The sequence below is a fragment of the Mastomys coucha genome, unplaced genomic scaffold, assembly GCF_008632895.1.
Source record: "Mastomys coucha isolate ucsf_1 unplaced genomic scaffold, UCSF_Mcou_1 pScaffold14, whole genome shotgun sequence".
Classification (NCBI taxonomy): Eukaryota; Metazoa; Chordata; class Mammalia; order Rodentia; family Muridae; genus Mastomys; species Mastomys coucha.
The window spans coordinates 74,589,165-74,608,275 of record NW_022196896.1 but is presented as its reverse complement, the minus strand read 5'-3'; the positions used below and the strand labels follow the sequence as shown (position 1 = coordinate 74,608,275).

Here is a 19,111-nt window from a genome sequence, read left to right as displayed (position 1 = left end):
TACAAAGAACTCAAGAAGTTAGACTCCAGAGAACCAAATAACCCTATTAAAAAATGTGGTACAGAGCTTAACAAAGAATTCTCAATTGATGAATATTGAATGGCTGAGAAGCACCTAAAGAAATGTTCAACATCCTAGTCATCAGAGAAATGCAAATCAAAACAACCCTGAGATTCCACCTCATACCAGTCAGATTGGCTAGGATAAAAAACTCAGGTGACAGCAGATGCTGGAGAGGTTGTGGAGAAAGAAGAACACTCCTTCATTGCTGGTGGGATTGCAGGCTGGTACAACCACTCTGGAAATCAGTTTGGCGATTTGGACATAGTACTACCAGAAGACACAACCATACCACTCCTGGGCATATACCCAGAAGATGCTCCAACATGTAATAAGGACACATGCTCCACCATGTTCATAGCATCCTTATTTATAATAGCCAGAAACTGGAAACAGCCTAGATGTCCTCAATAGAGGAATGGATACAGAAATTGTGGTACATCTACACAATGAAGTACTACTCAGTTACTAAAATCAATGAATTTACGAAATTCTTAGGGAATTGGATGGATCTGGAGAATATCACCCTGAGTGAGGTAACCCAATCACAAAAGAACACACATGGTATGCACTCTCTGATAAGTGGTTATTAGCCCAGAAGTTCGGAATACAGGAAGAACAATCCACAAACCACAAGAAACTCAAGAAGAAGGAAGACCAAAATGTGGACATTTCATTCCTCTTTAAAAGGGTGAACACAATACCCATGGAAGGAGTTGTAGAGACTAACTATGGAGCAGAGACTGAAGGAAGGACAAGCCAGCCTGGTAGAGCTGTCTCCTAAGAGGCTCTGACAGTACCTGACTAATACAGAAGTAGAGGCTCACAGCCATCCATTGAACTGAGTACAGGGTCCCCAATGAAGGAGTTAGAGAAAGGACCAAAGGAGCTGAAGGGTTTGCAGCCCAATAGAACAAACAACAATATGAACTAACTAGTACCCTCAGAGCTCCCAGGGACTAAAACTCCAACCAAAGAGTACACATGGGGGGACTCATGGCTCCAGCAGCATGTGTATAGCAGAGGATGGCCAAGCTGGTCATCAATGGGAGGAGAGGCCCTTGGCCCTGTGAAGGTTCTGTGCCCCAGTGTAGGGGAATGCCAGGGCCAGGAAGCAGAGGGAGTGGGACGGTGAGCAGGGGGAGGGGGAGGGAACAGGGGATTGTTTTAGTTTTTGTTTTTTAATTTTATTTTTTTTCTTATTTTATTTTATTTTTCTTTTTTCTTGGAGAGGCACCTGGGAAAGGAGATATTGTAAATAAGAAAACATCTAATAAAAAAAAGAATCTAAAAAAAAAAGATTTTGGAAAATCTAATAATACCATAATAATGACATACAGCTCTGACTTTTTAAACTGAATTATAAAGGTTCTGAATTATTTATACTTTCTGACTTACAATCTGCCTTTCCTGATTTATTTGCCTCAGCATAGAATGTAAGGGCTCCAGAAATTGGTGTCCCTGTCACTATATGGGAGAGAATCCAATTAGTTCTCTTTATAAACTGAAGTTGTTTGTTTTGGGTTATTTGTTGTTAATATCTCCCAAAAAAACTACTGCAAGCCATTTGCCAATGTTACTTTTCTGTTCATAATGAGACAATTTATACATTAGTAAAAGGTACTACAATTTCTGTTGGATCTATTTTTGCTAAATGATGAAGTCTCATTTTTTTTTCCTTTCTGAATCCATAGAGAAACCTTTTCTATATAGGTCTTTAATTTTTTACTCTGTTTGTGTGCTATCCATTCTGAGATATCATCTCTCTGCAACAGAATTCCTGTGGGAGAATGAAGAGAAGGCAAAATAACTAAAATACAAGCCATCTCTGGTTCCAAGCTATCTATATATGCTTTGTGTGATTTCTTTTCTACCAGAGCCAATTCTTTTTCAGTCTTAGCTGATAATTTTCTTGAAGTACTGAAGTTTTTATCACCTTGTATGGTTTAAAATAACCATACAATTTAGTTCTTGAGTAGTGAATCTAATTATGGACCTTAGTCAATTAATATCTCCTGAACAATTTTTGAAAATCTTAAGAGTTCTTAATTGGCCTTTCCTGATTTGTACCTTATGTGGTCAAATCTTTTGTAAATACATACTATATATTAGATAATTAATAGAATCTCCTCTTTGCATTTTTTCAGGAGCAGTTTTTCATCCCCAGCAAAATTCTCTTCATCAAATATTTTCCCCCTAAGGTATTTGTATCTAAAACAGACAATAAGATATCATCCATACAATGGTAAATTGTGGGTTAAGAAAACTGCTTGTTATTTATAGTGGCTGTTGTACAATATTGGCATAAGGTAAGACTATTCAACATTCCTTGTGGTAAGACTCTCTCCAATGATACTTTTTCATTGGACAACTTCTATTAAAAGTAGGCACTGAGAAAACAAGCCATTTTCTATCATGTCCATGTAAAAGGATTGTGAAAAAGCACTCTTTTAGATCAATCCCTATAATAATTGGTCATGCCTTAGGTAATAAGGAAGGCAATGGGATTTCAGGTTGTAAAGAGCCTATTGGCTGAATGAATTACGTTAATTACTCTCAGATCAGTCACTATCCTCTATTTGCCATATTTCTTTTTTCTTTCTTTCTTTTTTTTAAATATCTGAACTGGTCTTTTTTTTTTTAAGATTTATTTATTATTATTATAAATGAGTACACTGTAGCTGTCTTCAGATACACCAGAAGAGAGTATCAGATTTCATTATGGGTGGTTGTGAGCCACCATGTGGTTGCTGCGATTTGAACTCATGACCTTCAGAAGAGCAGTCGGTGCTCTTACCTGCTGAGCCATCTCACCAGCCCGCCATATTTCTTTTTAAAGACAAATACAGGAGAATTCCAAGGGCTGGTGGACTCTTCTGCATGTTGAGCCAGCAGCTGTTCTTGGAATAGCTGTTCTAGTATCTGCAACTTTTCTTTTGTCATAGGCCATTGTTCTGTCCAACCAGGTTTGTAAGTTTTCCAAGTTAGTGGTAGGGCAGCTGGGGATAGGCCAGCAGTGGTTCCCCCATATAAAATTGATTAGTCAGCCTGTGCTGTAAACTGCTTATGAACAGCTTGGACATTCTGTAACTCTCTTTGATAACAATTTTAAATTTCTTTACAAGGAACTTTTTTTTCCTCTTACAGCCTGTCTCTAAAGTTGGATGAATGCTAATCTGTGCTTCCCACTGTTGCAATAGATCTCTTCCCCACAGATTTATGGCTATCTTAGCCACATATGGTATTAACTTTCCTTTGATATTCTGGTCCTATGCTATTAATCAGACTTTGTTTTACCTGAGACAATGCCTTAATTCCTAGGAGCTATGTAGATACCCTTTGTAGTGGCCAAGCTGGAGTCCAGGAATCTTGTAATATTATAGTTATTTCTGTATCTACTAAGCCTTTACTCTCAATTCCATCTAGCAGTAGTTTTGACTTTGGTCTCTTATCATTTACAGTAGTTTACCAAATTTCTGGGGTTTGGTATCCTTAGAATCTCTTGCTTTTATCCACAGGAGATGCTCTATCTCTGTTAATGCTTTATTTACACTTTGAGCAGCTCTATTTGTTCTATCAGGCTTTGATTTTTTTTTTTAGTTGGTTTTCACAATAGTTTTTTCTTGGTAGACAAGAAACTAATGGCTCATGTTTTTTTGTTGGTCCTTGAGCAAAGCCCCTTAGTCAGTTTCCAACATTAAGGAATTGTCTCAATTATCTTTGGATGACCTACATTTGCGAGCCTTATGTCCATCCCTTCCACATCTATAGTTCACAGGAATCCTTCTTCATGAATTATGATTAGAGAAGAATTTATCCTTAGGAGCTGTTTGCCTACAGTCCTTTAGGGAATGAGATGATATTTCACAGCCAGAGCAATGTGCATTTTGGGTTTTATATCTCTTGTAATTGTTTGTCCAACCATAACTGAATTGTGAACATTAAGCTCAATATCCATAGTAGTTTTGATCCATTCATAAAGAGGTGTGAATATGGCCTTTAAAGGTCTAATAGCAATTTTGCATTCAGCATTACAATATACAAAAACTAAAGATTCAATTAAAATTTCTCTAGCATTTTGATCTGATGTTGCTCTATTTAGAACTGTAGTTAGTCTTTGTAAAAAGATGGTGAAAAATTCATTTGAACCCTGGTTCATCTTTGTAAATGATTCATCTCATCCCTGCTGTTTGACTTTGTCTCAATCATTTAAGGCTATTGTATGATGTTGTTCTAAAATGTAATGTACTCTTAATTCAGAATTCAGGCCTTCACCTAATACTGATCCTTGACAATATCAATGCCTCTAGTCCTATTTCGTCACTCCATAATTGAAGCCTCATCTTTCTACCACATTAGCCATTGAAATTGAGGGTCAGGCTCTAAGATAGCTGTCATCAAATGTCTCCAATCTTTTGGAATTATACAAAGTTACATGGCCTAATAACTAATTATCTATTTTACATGTATCAGATGTAAGCCATAGGTTATTATTGCTTCCTTGAATCTTTTTAAATCTTGTACCTCTGTAGTCTGCCATTCAAATTCTTGATAACCTAGTGGACCCTGTTTATCTAAGGTTGTAATTACCTTATCAAGACTGGAAAAATCATTTTAGTATTTTGTTTGTTTCTTTTTTTTTTTTTAAACAGATATATACTGCCTTTTTGAAGTCTTGTTACAGGTAGTGCTGTAGAGTTTTGATTGGATTCAATTGAAATTTCTTCATAATTCTAAGGATTGTGTACATTTTGTTCTGTTGTTCATACTTAGAAAGGATTGTTCAGTCCCTTCCTTATCCAAGTCTGCTTCCTTCTGATATCTTTCAAAAGGATATATAAAATAGTCATTACTGCTGATAAGTAAAACAAAATTAGGATCCACCTGCTCTCCGTCATTGGCGTTTTTCTCCATTTTTAAAACTGAAAATATTTTTAATCTCTAACTCTCCTTAAGAACTTCACTTTCTTATTTTAAAACTAAATATTTCTTCCTATGATTTTTAATACCCAGTTTCTCTTCTTTTTTCTTGTTTTTAAACATAATGCCTTAAAAGTTCAGAAGTTTGGAGCTTTTCAGTCCTGCTACACCTCCAAGAAAAGATTCCTTTTATCCTTCTGTGCACCTGCAGGCTCCTCAGGCCAGCACATGTCTATGGTGATTGACTCTGCCCTCTCAGCCCAGTAGAGCAAGCTGTCCTTGATAGTTCACTAAAGCGCTGGCTCAAGAGAAATGGCAATGCAGTTCCAGTACCTGAATTCCTCATGGGCCTCTGCTTGCTACAGCAGGCACTGTGGGATTTAAGGGGCCTGCACTCTACAGTAGGTTTCTCTGTGGTTGCCTGCCCCCCACCATTTGTGTAGCCAGCCAGACTTCAGTTGCTCTGCTCACAGAGCAGCCTTTCCACTGCCCCAGAGCAGAATGCTAAACCGTCCTTCCTATTGGCTTCTCAGGCTCTAAGCCTGGATTCTAGCCCATATTGGGCACCATTACTAGCTGACTGCTTTTTCACTCATGACCCAGGTCCTGAAATAACAACTCTGAGACTTATTATTTATGAAGAAATGGCTAGGCCATATGCTAGGTATTGTTCTCTGACTAGCTTGTACCGTAATTAACCTGTTCATTCTATTCTATGAGTGCCACATGGCTGGTTGCCTCTTCTCAGTTTCTTGCACTGGTCTCCTCAGACTTCCAAGTGAAGCTCTTCCCATGTCCTACTCTACCTCAGAATTCCCCTTTCTCCCTACTGGAACTTCTTCCTTCTACTTCCTGTCCAAGCTAATAGGCCACCAGCTTTTTGTTGACAGGTGCACGAGAAATTCTCTCTACACTAAACCTTTAGAACTGTAAGCAAGTTCCAATTAAATGTTTGTATTTATAAGAGTTGCCTTGGTCATGGTGTCTCTTCACAGCAATAAAACCCTCAGTAAGACACTCCTTTTCCAGAAAACCGAGGTTTGATTCTGGGCACCCACAAAGTAGTTCACAATTGTCTATAACTCTAGTTCTGGTGGATCCAACACCCTCACACAGGGATAATGTAGGCAAGACACCAATGCACATAAAATAAAATAAAATTTAAAAATCTATACTCTAAAGCTAAAATTGTTTTTAATAAAAATATCTGGAAAGTGGTACCTCTGAAGTTTGAGTGAAAAAGCACTAATTTATTAGTTTTAGAAAGATTTATTTAAAATTCTTCAGTGACTCAAAACAAAAGAAAAAGAAAGCATAACAGATGTTGAACATTCTTGAAGGAGAGAAAGTAGCATTAGGCTGATGACCCATAGGATTAAGGTCAATGTAAGTCTGTTGTTATCTATTCCTGTGTCATTCCTGTGTCATTCCTGTGTCATTCCTGTGTCATTCCTGTGTCATTCCTGTGTCATAGCGGCTTCATACTTAACACATTTTCCACTCTGTGTGGTACTGATCCTGAAATTTTTTGAATCATATTCAGCATTCATATGTCTAGAAATGTAATTCTAGACATATTTTCCTTACTTTGCAATATGAAATTTATAACTTTGAAAGTATGTTGGAGATTAAAATAGATTTTGAAAAGTTAAGACTCTTTCAAGTATATGGAGGAAATAAAAAGTTTCTTAAGGATAAATTAGTAAGTTTATTATCTTTAATAAATGAAAGATAAATATAATAAATGATGAATTTAAGAGTCATGAATTCATAAATAGCTTCTTTGCTAAACAAAACCAAACAAATTAGCATGCATTGCATTATTAGAAATGCTATAGAATATTAAGGGGTAAAGGATTTTAATGGCCCCCTACTTCCCTCCTTTGAATATTCAAAGTATATTTAAATACCTTGCAGAAAGTAAGTATTTAAGTAATTTTGGCTCCCTGTAGTTTCTTCGTAAAATGTTAGTAATGAACTTGTAATGCAATGCCAGGCACAGTATAAACAAACAAGTGAAGTGATCCTCAGGACAGAGTACAAATGCTTATGACATGCATGGGAAGTCGTCATTCTGTTATAGTGGTTTGGAGCTAGACAAGATCCAGTCTCTATAGCTAAGGAAATGTATACTGTATACTGCTAATCTGAAGAACTGAAAACATGATAATAGACTGCAATTACAACCAAATGTTTAACTGGACAAATCTAGTCTCTAAGATATCTTTAAGTATCTTTCACTTCTCTTTGGTCTCTGGCCTCTTCTCCTCATTGTCCAGGTTGCATTCTTTGCCTGCTTTGCTGAGATTAGCATCCTCTGCCCACGTTCCCAGATGGAAAAATGGCATCATCAGGAGCTTGGCACTCAGCAGGATAGGACACAGCTGGAGTACCCCACAAAGTACTCCATGTAAGGGTAGGTAGAAAATTGTGTCTCTTTTCTTGATAAAAGCTGTGTGACTCAGCAGTCAAAATAAAGCCCTTTTCTTTTCCTGCCTCATAAAAGGAACAGAGAAACATGGAAGAGGATGGAATTGAAGAGAATAAATGGGCAAGAGTTGGAGAAAGGTGGGGAGAGGCAGGGGATAGACAATGGTGCCTATGTACTTAGGAGCTGCTTGAAGCAGACTAGGAAAGGTGAAAACCACAGAAAAGTACTAAGTACAGTATTTCCTTGACAAAGACTTCAGAAAAGACTGAGACTAAATCCTGCTAACATGGATTCCCACTGAGAGAACTTCAGAATTGTGCTCTTGTCCTGGGCAGAGATGAGGTGGAGCCTAGAAAATGACTAATAAAGGATGACTAGACTAATGAGAGACACACAGAGAGGGATCTCAAAGTTTCACTGAACTGGATGAGGTAGTGTGTCAAGTACAAATGTATAACAAGCAAAGGAAGAGTAAAGAGTCCCTTGGCATCTAAGGTTAAAAAAAAATGTTAAATAAACTTTTGTAGTGAAGGAGTCACTGTTTTGCCTAAGAAATGCCTAAGAAATTTCTCAGACAAGCTGAAGCACACGACAACAAAGACAGGACAGGATATAAAACATCAGAACAGTCCAGGCTTCTTCCCACACAGCACAGGAGTTTACAAGTGAGAGTCCTCTCTAGGCAAGAAGGCAGAGCATAAAGCTGCCAGGACACTCCCTTTGGTCCTTCCTTGGCTGGGCTCTAAGAATCATCAACAACTCCCTTGCTTTAAGCTCTTCACTAGCTTCTACCTTCCTCTCAGGCACCTGGTGTGCTCTTGATGTCTCAAGTTTGATAAGGAAGAACATGATCAGAATTAAACATACCTGGAGGTGTTAAGGTTGCTGTGTGATGTCTTACAAAAGATGTTTCTACTTGGCGATTATTCACATGGTCAGCATCCAAGTTACATACTAAGCCTGTATGTATAAAAGAACAACAAATAAATATAAACAGCAAACTTCCATAATTCCTAGTCTAGAAAGGGGAATCGATAAGCAAATAAACAGTTGTATGTATCAAGAAGTGATGGTTCTGACCTGGGTGTGACAGAGTGCTGAATGTCATCCAAGTGGTACAGTTGGGTAGGCTCGGAGGATGGACTGATACAGGAAGTGCCCATGTTTCTCAGCAACAATAGGAGCAGAGGCAGGAGAGTGATCCAAGCGGTGAATTAGGGAGATAGTTGCAAAATGAAACACACCTTGTGCTTAAAGGACTTCAGAATGGGATGTAAAGAAGGTAGAAGATAAGGTTGCCAGACCAGATTCTGCATGGCCTCATTTGACTCAGGGTGCAGTGCAGGCTTTGCGTTGTGGCTATATTCTCATGTGCTTTGCATGCAAGAACTCCTGAGGTACATCACACACCAGATCAGCAGATACTGCTAGCAAAGAAGGAGGTGAATAAATGGGACGGTAACAAGGAAGCATCAAGAACGCTGGCAAGACTCAGCTGGTCTGTGTTTCAGTTTGCTTACTTTGTAATCATGTAGCAGAACTGCACACTCCTTTTGTGTGTGTCTCTTATTGTGGTATATACATCTTAACAGTTGAGAACCCTGGGGCCTCGCTAACAGACACTGATAGAGCATGCGAAGCCTAGGACTGAGGAATCTACCATTTTTCTTTCCCACCATGTTGACCAAGTTGATCTAGAACTTGAGGGCCCTCGTACCTCTTTCACTTCAGCCTCCTGAATGCTAGGACAGTGGGTGTGCGCTGCCATATTTGTGGAATCTGAATTATTTTTAAACAGTAACCTTAGACCAGTGGTTCTCAACCCCTTTGGTAAGCCTCTACCTCAAAAAATATTTACATTATGATTCACAACAGTAGCAAATTTACAGTTACAAAGTAGCAACAAAATGATTTTATGGGAGAGGGGAGATCACCACAACATGAGAAACTGTATTAAAAGGTCACAGCCTTAGTAAAGGCGGGAACTACTGCCTTAGAGGATCTAACCTAAGGGATCCCCTAGCCTCCACTGTGAGAACACTGCTAGGGATGCTGGGAGGCACCAAAAATGTGCAAGCAAGATGTTAAGAACAAAGATTTGCCCATCGTGTGCAGATTAGAGGAGGAGAGGCCATAACCTCATACCCTGTTAGCACCACTAGCTTTTGTCCCGTCCCCTTTGTGTTTCTGAAGTAGATGAGACAAATGATTGCTAATGACTTATAAATACTGAATGTGGGGTTTTTTTTTTTTTTTTTTTTGAAGCTGGATTTTGGTATTTTAAACATGAAAATATTTTACCCAACACATTAATGTCCAGTGACTGAATTTAGGCCAGGAACAGGCCTCTCAGGTGTAGTAACATTGCTTTCCCTTGAATTATAGCATTAAAAATTAGAAAGGGGAAACTATACTTGGCCTGAAATAACAAGAAAGCCTAACACTCTGAGTGGAAAATTTGTACAGATTTTTCTTTATAAGTGGAGTACAAAAGAAATGCCATGAGATTTTTCAGTTGTCACATTACAAGTTTTTGTGTGAGCAAAGTATGTCCATTCAGAATATCAGCAAAATTGAGACTTATAAACCAATGCATATAAACCAATGCATTGTTTAGGAGAAAAATAAAAACAGGCTCTATAAACACCTGTAAGGGTAAGTTTTAATAGCAATGCTTTGGCACACAATTTGGCACTATTTAGTTACATTAACTAATTTTTTAAATAATTTCTCTGATCCAGAAATTGTACTAATGAATTTAGATTCTTTAAGAGGGCTTCCTTGACTTGTGTCCAAGGAGCATGTACCAGAATATTGACAGCAGCACTGAGTATTGCCATGGTATCCTATAATAAACAAACAAGCAAGCAGCTATCCAATAATAGACTGCAGAACAGAAACACTCATGAACCAAAACAAAATATTCAAAGCACATGGCCTATTAAGTCAATTAAAGCCCAATACAGGAGCATATTGAGTAAGTTAACACAGTTAAGATTCTATTGTCAGAATGGACAAATGACCCATCAACCTTTGATTCTGTCTCTATCAGTCTTCTTCATTGAGGGTGCACTCACAGAATCAGAGCTGAATAAGTATCTCCGCAGACTGAGGTTCCTAGGGTCAAAATCTGCACTTGTTCCACAGTCTTAGTGTCAGTGCACTTGGCTGACAGAGTTTCCCAATCAGCCTCATGATTATTTATATGCTCATGCAGAATGTCTTAGTTAGGGTTTTACTGCTGTGAACAGACACTATGACCAAGACAACTCTTATAAGGACAACATTTAATTGGGGCTGGCTTACAGGTTCAGAGGTTCAATCCATTATCATCAAGGTGGGAGCATGGCAGTGTCCAGACAGGCATGGTACAGGAGGAGCTGAGAGTTCTCCCTCTTCATCTGAAGGGCTGCTAGAAGACTGACTCCCATGTGGTTAGGAGGAGGGTCTCATTACCCACCCCAACAATGACACACTTCCTCCAACAAGACCACACCTACTCCAACAAGGCCACACCTCCTAATAGTGCCATTCCCTGGGCCAAGCATATTTAAACCACCACATTCTACAACCTGGCCCCCATGGTTTGTTCAAACACATGAGTTTATGGGGGCCATACCTACTCATAGCATAATAAAAAGTACATCTAGTCCAACTTGCAAAGTCTCCATAGTCTAGTGAAGTTCATCCAATCACTTAACTGTAAACCCCAAAGCAAGACAGAAAACCAGCTGGGCAAACTTCAAACTCTATATCTCCATGTCTGATGTCAAAGTGGTCTTCAGATCTTCAACTCCTTTTTCATCTTTCTTGACTGCAACAAACTTCTTTTTCATGGGCTGCTTCCACTCCCTGCTAGCAGCTTTCCTCTGCAGACATCCCATAGCTCTGGCATCTCAAACGTCTTGGGGTCTCTAAGGCAACTTCAATGTTACAGCTTCTTGTTACAGTGTCTGGGATCCACACAGGATCTTCTGGACTCCTTCCAAGAGCTTAAATCACCTCTTTAGCTCAGCCCTTTATAGCACTGGTTAACAAGAAAGTCTAAAACTCTAATGTACAGATTTTTCCTTATAAGTGAAGTACAAAAGAAATGCCATGAGATTTCTCAGTTGTCATATTACAACTTTTTGTGCGAGCAAAGTACATCTCTTCAGAATATCAGCAAAATAGAGACTTATAAAAATGTTCCTGGTGATCATCCTAGGGTACTGGTACACTAGGGTCTTCTGTTGTAACTAGGCTTCACCAGGCTTTCTTCATGGTGCCAAGCCTCAACTTCTTTGTATGGCCCCTTCAGTCCTGGGCCATCAACTGCAACTGAGGCTGCACCTTCACCAAAGGCCTTCCCTAACCTCTCACAGTGCCAAGCCTCAGCTGATCTCCATGACTCCTTCATGCCTTCAAAACCAGTACCACCTGGATGATTCATAGACATTACCAAGTCTAGCTCAGAATGAGGTAAAACCTTGGCTCTTTCTGGAATACAGTTTCTTTGTGATCTCAGAAAACACTTCCTGGAAGAGTGGACATCAGTAATGCTCGTGTCTTCTTAATCACCACTAATTTCTTTCTTTTTTTTTGTTTCCTTTTGTTTGTTTTTTGTTTCTTTGTTTGTTTCTTCAAGACAGGGTTTCTCTGTATAGCCCTGGCTGTCCTGGAACTCACTTTGTAGACCAGGCTGGCCTCGAACTCAGAAATCCGCCTGCCTCTGCCTCCCAAGTGCTGGGATTAAAGGCATGCACTACTATTGCCTGGCCACTGCTAATTTCTTAGCTCCAGCTAACCAGCATCAATTGTCCCAGTAGTCCATTCTATTTTTCACTTTAAAGCGAGAGCCACGAGGCCAAAACTGCCAAGTTCTGCTGTTTGCTGGGGCTGGAACATGCTCCCCTTATTCTATTACCAGCTTTCTGTTTTCCAACTCCCTCACTGCCTAAGCTGGGTTGTGCTTAAGCACTGGAACTTGCTCTGTAGACTGACCTCTAACTCAGATCTCTGCATGGCTTTGTCTCCTGAATGTTGAGATTCAAAGCTTCTACCACCAAGCCTGTACTTAAGCTTTTCTTCACTTAGAATTTGTTCTGTCCCAGGCTGGCCTTGAACTCAGAGATCTGCTTGGTTTTTTCTCCTGGGATTAAAAATATGTACCACCATGTCTGGGCCTAAGCTTCGGTGGGTAGGATATTTTCCCAAAGTCACCACTCCTTTTAATCTGTTTTTCTCCTTGAACATAGGATTCATCTCCATTTCACTTCCGGGTGCCCCTTAATTACTTGAACCATATAGTTTATATTTCTTCCTTTCTCAGCTTGCTCCTTTTTATTAAAATGCTTTTCATAAGAGTGAACTTTAGTAACCACACAACAGAATATATACCACGATGTTTTGAGATTTCCTTTGTCAAAGCAGTTAGTCTAAATGAGAAGCCAGCAGCTGGCCAGTTAAAGATCTTGAGTACTCCAGTATTTATGAACGCGGAATGCTTCAGGGTCTCCTGCATATCTCATCTGTCATAACTGGAGGGTATCACTTGCTTTTCTCATTCCTAATTATGCTTCTTGTGTAGATACTCTCTGTGTGTGTGACATGTTACATGTGTCTGACTCTCTTGAGGTATCTTATGAATGTTGTGTACATAAGCTATGTTAATTCTAAGTTCCATTTTCTCCATTTGTATTTCTCTTATTTTAGGAGAATTAAACTCTTTAAATTCAACACACATATTATAAATACCTGTGGGATACATTTTCAATAAAATAAGTGTTTGGAAAGAATTTAAGATCTGACTAGTTAGTAGAGATGGGAAGGGATATGGTCCATATGCGAAATAGAGACATCTAATTATATGGGTAATGTATCATTTCTTAGTGTGGATGGTGAGTTCATGGGCATTCATTTTATTATTTTTGTAAATTTTGTGTATTAATTCCTTCTAACAAAATTACAAGTGAAGTTTGAGATGATACAGTACTTGGGCCTTTGCATTTAATAGGCTCTTGATTATAAGTAGCCAATTAACTTTAAGGCACATATTTTTGTGATTTCTTTTTGTTACATAATCAACATAAGTCATAAAATACTCTTATATGAAGATTTCAATACATCAATTTTAGAAAGCCACTTCTAACTGTTGTCTGGTGTTGTCTAAATTAAGGTTTGTTTCCCGGACAAATGAACTTTGCTGTACTGTCAACAGAGACAGTGTGGTCGAACATTCAACAGGATCCCACGTATCCTGTGAGCGCCATTCCCACAGTGGAGTGGAGTTAGGCTGTGTGCTGGCCCGCTGTTTTCCAATCTGTCATCTGGTTGGATCTGTATCTTGGAAGACACTGTCTTCCTCCTCTAGAAAGACGGCTCTCATCCAACATCTTCAAAAGAATTCACACTCATCATGTGATAAAAATTCTTGAGATTTTGTAACTGATGATCATGGTTGGCCTCTTGAATTCCAAACAAATAAAATCTATAAAATGACACTCTCATTTCTTTTTCTTTTTCTTTTCTTTCTTTTTTTAAAATTTATTTATTAATTAATTAATTTATCTATTTTTGGTTTTTCGAGACAGGGTTTCTCTGTACAGCCTTGGCTATCCTAGAACTCACTCTGTAGATCAGGCTGGCCTCAAACTCAGAAATCCACCTGTCTCTGCCTCTCAGTGCTGGGATTAAAGGAATGTGCCACCACTGCCTGGCCTGACACTCTCATTTCTGCAGTTTAAATGGAGAGTGGTACTAAAAGTAGCTCCGTGCTTTGACCCCCAAGAGACACTGACTTGTCTAGGTTCCCCACCATATCAAAAGCACCCAATGGGCAAGGCCTTTTTTCACTGGCTTAGGAACCATGTAAGAGACCATTAGAACTCGTGAGAATTTCTCTCTCTTTCTCCCTCTCCCTCTCCCTCTCCCTCTCCTTCTCCCTCTCCCTCTCCCTCTTCCTCTCCCTCTCCCTCTCCATCTCTCTCTCTCTCTTTTTCTCTCTCTCCCTCTCCCTTTTGGTTTTCGATATAGACCTTGCTGAACTCACTCTGTAGACCAGGCCAGCCTCCAACTCAGAAATCTGCCTGCCTCTGCCTCCCAAGTGCTGGGATTAAAGGCGTGCGCCACCACTGAACTTTATGTCTCTTCAGGGAGCAGCAGCAGAGTCCAGGACAGCGCAGAGTACGCTGTATCATTCTGGAACAAACTAGACCCCCAATCACATCTCTGTCTCACCACTTATGGTTCAGATTCTTGATATTTAGAAGAAATTTCAATACAGGGCTGTGGTTGTGCTGCGTGGTCAGACAGCTGAAGGTGATGGTGTCCATGACTAAAGTTCCCTCAGGTCAGAGAAGGGATGGAAGGAGCAGAGGGGAACCTGGCTCTTCCCCAGCATTGTTCTCTGTAAAGCTATTTGCCTTTTTTCCTCTTAACTGCTGTCAAGATCTAATGGCCTGTGTTCACTGTTGGGGAATCCAGCTCCAAACATTATACTTAGCCCAGATGAGTGTGGTGCTCATAGTTTCTGCTGAGAGGGCTGGGCAGAGTGCATTATTCTTTATGTGGCATCAGGAAGGCTCCTCCAGATTTGGAAGGCCCCTGGTAGTTGCAGTCAAGGTAGGCTCTGTGTCCTCTGGATCTCAGGTTCACTTCCTAGAAGCCAGGATGCTGCTGTCTGGCCCCTTTTTCAAGAAGCCCTCAAGATCAATCAACAGAGGAATCTGACCCCCAGGGTCCTCTCCTCTGAGATAGCTTGGGAGTCCAAAAACCAGAAAACAGCTGAAATAGGATGGAGTAAGTGATCCAGGCCAGAGTCACTTGGTTTCTAGACACGCTTTGGTGCTATGCATAGTTCACATCCAGAGGCCAGTGGCAGGGTAGCTGGCAGCCAGGGCCTGGGCTGGTCAGGTACAGAAGGACCAGGGAAGTGAAACAGCAGGGTGTGAGGGTGGGACTGGCCAGGTTCCCACAGTCTGCTGAGCTCTCATTAGCCTGGCACAGAGATTGAAAAATGTACGTCTCCATCTATTTCTGGCACTTAAATGTGTGAAGGAAACACGTTGCTTTATTATTTTATTTTTGTAAAGTTGAAGACAGAGGCAGACGCCCCTAGAGCGTGTGTGTGTGTGTGTGTGTGTGTGTGTGTGTGTGTGTGTGTGTGTATGTGTGTGCTCTAAAAAGCACCCACTCTGCCTGCACATATTTGGAAGGAAAAAAATATCAAGGACAAATAGGCCATCCCTCTAAATCTGCTAGAAGAACATTGGCAAGGAAAGGAATTGTCAGCAACTGGTAACTAAAGGAGATGGGGGGCTCAGAAATCAGGAAAGATGGCCAAAAATGTAATCTAAGTAAAAAATAAAATAAAATAAAATTTAAGAATAAAAAAAATATGACGACTTGGTGTAATATGGATGTTAGTATTTGTTATATGCAAAATAATGATAGAAATAGCCTCTAAACTTCAGTTAAGAACCACGTGAGTGGCAGGTCTTCCTTTTGGATCCACCACCTGCATCCATCTCTTTTCCAATGCAGATGGAGCGGCCGCCATGATGCAGATGTTTGTGAAGACCTTTATGCTCGTCAAAGCCTCAGACACTAGAGAAAATGTAAAGGCTAAGATCCAGGATGAGGAGAGAATTCCTCCTGACCACCTACGGCTGAACTTTGCTGGTAAGCAGCTGGAAGATGGCTGTCATTTGTCTGAGTACACCACTGAACAGGATTCCATCCTTCATCTTGTGTTGAGACTGCATGGTGACGCTCAGAAAAGAAAGACATCTCACCTCACTCCCAGGAAGAGTGAGCATAAGAGGAAGGAGGTCGAGTGGGCTGTGCTGAACGGCTGTAAAGTGGATGGAAAGGGCAGAACTGGCCTCCTTCGTCGGGGGTGTCCTTCCGATGAATATGGTGCTGGAGTTTTCATGGCTAGCTACTTCAACAGACATTCCTGTGGCAAATGTTGTCTGACTTACTGCTTCAACAGACCAGAGGACAAGTAGTTTGTTTGTGAGTTAATAAAAAGGAGAAACTGAAAACAAAACAAAAACACATGAGTATTCTAGAAGTTCTCTGATCAGATGTATTTGGAAGTCTTAGTTTAATATCTGTCTGTGAATGACCAATGACAGCAAATTAAGTATTGAAGAAATCTGGAAAAGCAAAAGGACAGGACCTACATAGCAACTGTACTACTGAGTGGGGTTCTTAGGATACATTTAACTTCAGCTATAGAACCAGACCAAAACATTTTACAAAACAAAACACCATGGAAAAATATTCGGAATGCACAATATGCACCAGCATTGTGTTAGTCACCAGAAATGCTCTATAGGTGAGAGACATGGAGCCCATTGCCTACAGAGTGTCCCTACCCAAGCTCTGAGCTGAACAGGGGAAACAGGATCAAATATAAATGGTGGGTGCACCAGACAGATTTGTTAGTGTGAACATTTTTTTCGTTCTCCATTTTCATGTGAGTGTGGGAGGGTGCATGCAAGTATGCATGTTTGCATGTGTGTGGGTGCATGTGACCATGGGTGCCCATACATGTATGTGGGCATTGGAGGCATAAGGGTGATGTCAGAAATCATCCTCCATCTCTCTCTTCCACCATCCATTGAGGCAGGGTCTCTCAATCAAAACCTGAGCTTGCTGATATGGCAAGACAGCTTATTCTGAGATCCCCTATCACTGCCTCCTAAGACTGGACTTGCCATGCCTCCTTGCCACTTATTTGGGTTGTGGGTATCAGCCCTCCAAGTCCTCACATTTGTACGGCAAGCACTTTAACCACTAAACCACCTCTCCTGTATTGGCCATCTATTTCTTAGTACATGTTAGGTACATGTGTGTATATGCCTTTACGTGAGGGGCTGCATATGGAGGCCAGATGACAGTCTTGAGCATCCTCTGGAAGAGCCATCCCCCTTTCTTTTGAGACTTGGCCTTTTGCTGGCCTGAACCTTGCCAAGTAGGCTGGGCTGACTGGCCATCAAGCCTCTGTATTGCTGGGATTATAAGCATGGGTCAATTCCTTTCTCCATTGATTCTGAATATCTATTCCAGGCTTCATGCTTGTGTGGTGACTGAACATTTATTTTAAATTTAAAAAGACAGGCCTACACTGTTGTGTAAATAAAACTAGTTTGTTTATTTGTTTGTTTGGTTGGTTGGTTCCTTGGTTGGTTTGGTTTGGTTTGATTTGGTTGCCTCTGGTTTTACTCTCTGAAAAAACTAACCATTTCTTACTTGGAGTCCTTTATAGGTTCTCAAATTGTATGATGTAATGCATACAGACAGGAATCCATTTCAAAATGGAGTCAGAAATCCATCTCAGTATCCCTGTGTTCCTCTGGAAATGAAGCAGGAAATCAAGTACAATTTTTCAAGAGCTGAGGTTTAATTTTTAGTCTCTAATCCAGTTTTCTCAGGAAGTGTTAGCCACGTGATTCCTATTACCATCAAAAACAGTTGTATTGTGTGATGTAGACCATCTGTTTGGGCTATGGCAGACACACTGGGAAAACCCAAGATAATGGGAGCTCAGTTATTATCTGAGAAAGGTGATCGGTGGAAGCAGCCACTTCAGCAGCTGCCGCTGGAGCTTTCTTGGAGAGACCATCTGTGCCTCACGCCCACCTGTGCTGCAGATACGCCTGTTATACCGACATCCCCTGGCTGTCTGACCTGCGGTTGTACCGCACTATGGCACAATGCCTGCCACCCACAGGGGTGTTGTGACAATTGCTGAAGTAGATGCTATAAAGCATTGTGAACAATTCAAAAGAGGGTGCTGCTTAACTACCAAAACCATTATACACCCACAGCTTTTTTTTTATTATTTTATTTTTAACATTTTTAACATGGTAATAGAAAAGGGCATCCCCAGAGTTCACTTAAATTTCAGCATGTTTCATTGCATTTTATATTCACTAACTTTTAAAGGAATGATCATTTCTGGGATATTAACCCAGCACTAAAAGGAAATTCTAGTAGCATGTCGGGGTCAGTAATTACATGGCAAGACTCTGGACTGAGTCCTCCCAAAGTCCACCTGTTAAACCTCAGTGCCTCCATGCCCATGGTGGGATGGTATTCATAGATGGGGCCTTCTGGAGGTCACTGGGTCATGAAGGCAGAGCTCTTAGGCATGAGATCAGTGTTCTGATTAGGGCTCCCCAGGCAGCTCTCACCCTTCCCAGCATGAGGGGACACAGCAGGAAGACTGCAGGCTGTGATCTAGGAAATGGGTCCTTGACAACTCTCTCTGTGCCTGTACTTCTTTGCCTCCAGATCTGAGAACTGAAGGCTGGTTGGTTCAGCCATCTAATCTGTACGGTTTTCCTTGTGGTGGCCCAAGTGGACTGAATCACTATGTTTTTTAAAGGAATTAGAGCTTTAAGTGGTTCTCTAATTAAGGAATAATTACTAGAGAAGTATTTGGTTTCTAGAAGACCTCTGCTAATTTATAACAAGAACAACTGCATTCATGATTCTTGTAGGAATCGAGATCATTGGGTCACGGAGTCACACCTGTCAAAAGCATTATCTGGATCTACTTGGCTTGACAACTTTCTTTAAAGTCAAGAAAGAACAGAGGGAGGAATAGAGAAGGAGGGTGGGGTGGGAGAACAAAGTTTACCTACACATGTCTCTGACAGCATTTTAAATCCTGATCCATCACAGATAAATTGCTGTCGGCTGTCTCTT

General features: G+C 40.4%; 1 pseudogene; it reads left to right on the top strand.

Moving 5' to 3' along the window:
• The first annotated feature begins 7,315 nt into the window (after positions 1-7,315).
• Positions 7,316-16,661, top strand: LOC116089158 (annotated as a pseudogene).
• The last annotated feature ends 2,450 nt before the right edge of the window (positions 16,662-19,111 follow it).